Here is a 3,241-nt window from a genome sequence, read left to right as displayed (position 1 = left end):
AGCTGCAAATATCCATGACTAACAGGAGCAACAAGTGAACATAGTATCACTCACTCAGTGCCATTGAGTGGATTCTGACTATATCCAGCCCTCGTGGTATAGTGGGTTCCTTGTTGCATGGCTAACCACAAGTCACCAGTTCAAAACCAGCAGCTGCAAGAGAAAGTTGCAGTTTTCTATACGCCAAAGAGTTCCAGTCTCAGAAAACAACAGGGGTAGTCCTGTTCTGTCCTATAGGGTCATTATGAGTAAAAGGTATAAATCTAAAAAAATAGAAGTCCCCCAAAAGGAAACTTGTAAAGTTCCTTCATAAGGGAACTTATAAAGTGAGACCATATAAAGACCAGTATCCTAGGCATTGGTGAGCTGAATCGCATGTTATCTCCCATTTTGAATCAATTGCATCGTTCACTATGCCTGGACTAAAAGCTCAAGAGGAATGGTGTGGCATTTGTTAACAAACAGAATATTTAAGCTAGATTTGCTGTGGTGCCATAGTGAAGATGGCAGATGGGGGGGGACCACATCGACCTTTATGCGGATGTGGGTGAGGAGTCCAAGCAGAAAGCTGAGTATGGTGGACATGATAAGATAGATTAGTATGATGACGTCATCTCTCCATCTGAAAATAATGGAGATGCTCTAGAAGAGAAGGATTACCTGGATATTCACTCACTAATTGATTAATGATGTTGGGAAAGCAATGGCACTGTGTTAGGAAGGGTTCTCTAGAGAATCAAAACCAGAAGACTTATAATTATGCACACACACACACACACACACACACACACACATGTTTTTACAGGAGAAGGAATATAACAGCTAATTAGTCCACACAATAGTACAGAGGGCTCAGTCAATTCAGTTTTGTGGAACAGGTAATAGACAGGAAGTCCTTCAACCCACATGGGTTGCCAGGTCCAAGGTCAAGGAATCAGATAGTGGAATCTTCCCTCAGGCAAGAGAGGCAGAGTCTGCCCATAGGCAGCAGACAGCAAGATGGGTCAGTAACAGTCAGTAACTCAGGATTGGTTATGGAAGTTAAGCAATGCAAGGTGAAGGATCCACCAGCCTCAAGCTCAAGCAATGCATGCAGCAGTTTGGTGAAACAGGTGTGAAAGGAGCATCAAACTCTAGCGACACGATCCATGAACCATAGGTTGGCTTGGTCCACAGGTGGTATAGCACACAGGTTGAGGCATATAACCAGCAACAGCAGCAGCATGCTTTTCCCATTACCAGAGAGCAAGTGAGACAGGGATGGGCCTTTCAGAGCCCTTTATCTCTTTGATCTCCAATCAAACTGTGACCTGATTAATCCCACATGTTCCTATTGGCCAGGTTGGCACAATCAATCTAGCTATAACAGGCACCACACATTATCTGTATACATTGCATTATATATTGAAAATCTCATTTGGTGGACAACAGATGAAGAATTACCTGAATCAGTTTGTTCTCTGGGATTAAATGTACTTTAGAGATAAAATTTTTGAAAACTGGGCAATTGGCTACTCAAAAGGGTTATCTCTTGTTGGTGTTCGATTTGAAGCATCCTCAAAAAAGTTAGTGGATCTGTTGCCTAAAAGATAACTACCTAGTCATAAACCTCTTGTAACTCCATGCAATAAACAGTTACTGAGTCCATTTGAGGTGCAGTCCAGGAAAACTACACAATCAGGACAAATATCTAGGGAATATTAAGCTGGTCCACCTGGAGGCAGTTCACATGCAGCATTTCCACATTTGGTAGAGGACAGGGCCATTTTCCAGGGGTTGTGCCCAGTGGGAACAGATTTCCTAGGACCACTGGACCAGATGGCCAATGCCACCTCTTCAAGTTGGACAGATTCCACCCACTTGCACATAGGATTTCCAGGCCACCACATCCACCACCACCCCACCTGGTCAGGGTCTGCCTCCTCCTCTATCCGGGCTTCCTAATCGAGGATATCACTCTCCACCACCAGTTCTTCCTCCTGAAAAACCTTTAGGGCAGCCACCACTTCCACTTTGGGTTTGCTTCCTCCTGGTCCTCAACCCCAGTTCCAGGATACAGCCTCTTTCCCTACCCACAACCTCCACAACAGAGATCACCACTACCACCAGACTCTTTTCTACCTCTCCCACATGGCCTTCTGGGGCCAGTCCTTACACTTGTTCCTCCTCAACACCTGCCAGGACCACATCCAGGTGCCTTTCTACCAGCTTCACTATGGACAGCTTTCTTTCCTCTGTCAACTAATACGGAATGCCTCAATTAGATAGCTGGGGTCCTCCACCAACAGACCCATATGGCCGGCTTCCATATCATATGATATGGCTGACTATGGGAACTGTGGAATGGAAGTGGATACAGCAAGAATACCATTGAGTGAAGCTGAGGTTGAGGAAACCATGAATAGTATTAGGGCCATCTCAAGCAGTGTCATTTCCAGAGCTGTCTGATGCCAGTGCTGGTGATTATGGGAGGGTTGTTGAGACTTTGGTAACTGCAATTTCCTTAATTAAAAAATAAAAAGTATCTGCCGATAACTGCTTCAAAGTCCTTATAAGCTCTTTGCAAGATTTCCCTCATGGAGATGAATCCCAAGTCTTGTGTTTCTGCATCAAAAGTGAACAATCAAGAGGAAGGGGCCATAGTACCTCACAGGTACAGAGTTGCCATCATAATTCTGTTAGTAGAGATTGGGATGATGATCATTAGAGAGAGAGAGAAGTAGTGAAAAAGAGAACCATCGGGTTCGGGCCCGAGACAGGGCGGAGAGTGTGTGTAGCATCATCCTTAGAGATGCCAAAGGAAGAGGAACAGCTCCCAAGACGAGACTGTTTTCATGGGGAAAGGAAGCCTGTCCAGCTGTTTGCTTCTGGTGATTGAACTGAGCCTAGAAGGATTCATGGATAAAATGAACAGGTGAATCTGAATAAAGAAAATCTGCATATATTGTAATCAGTAGCTCTATTTTTACTTTTTATGTTGCTTAACTGTTTTATTTAAAGGAAACCTGTGTGAGTTAAAAAGTTAAAGCTTTTGCAAGGTTATTACCAGTTATATACATTTAGCCATTATAATGTGCAAGTAATTGGAGGGGAAAAAGTCAAATCAATGCTTGTTTTTAGTAGTTTGTTACTGTTAAAATTTTCATATGATAATGTTTGTAAATAGCACCATTTTGATTACAGTACATGTAGTGTTGTAATAAACTGTTTACTGGGGAAACAACAACAACAACATTTAAAG

General features: G+C 43.1%; 1 pseudogene; it reads left to right on the top strand.

Moving 5' to 3' along the window:
• The first annotated feature begins 510 nt into the window (after positions 1-510).
• On the top strand, positions 511-2,874 carry LOC101641628 (annotated as a pseudogene).
• The last annotated feature ends 367 nt before the right edge of the window (positions 2,875-3,241 follow it).

This window comes from Echinops telfairi, unplaced genomic scaffold (assembly GCF_000313985.2).
Source record: "Echinops telfairi isolate 266 unplaced genomic scaffold, ASM31398v2 ScPeMD7_7469;HRSCAF=8507_1, whole genome shotgun sequence".
NCBI classification, from domain to species: domain Eukaryota; kingdom Metazoa; phylum Chordata; class Mammalia; order Afrosoricida; family Tenrecidae; genus Echinops; species Echinops telfairi.
The sequence above is the reverse complement of the archived record's forward strand: the minus strand, read 5'-3'. Positions and strand labels throughout refer to the sequence as shown.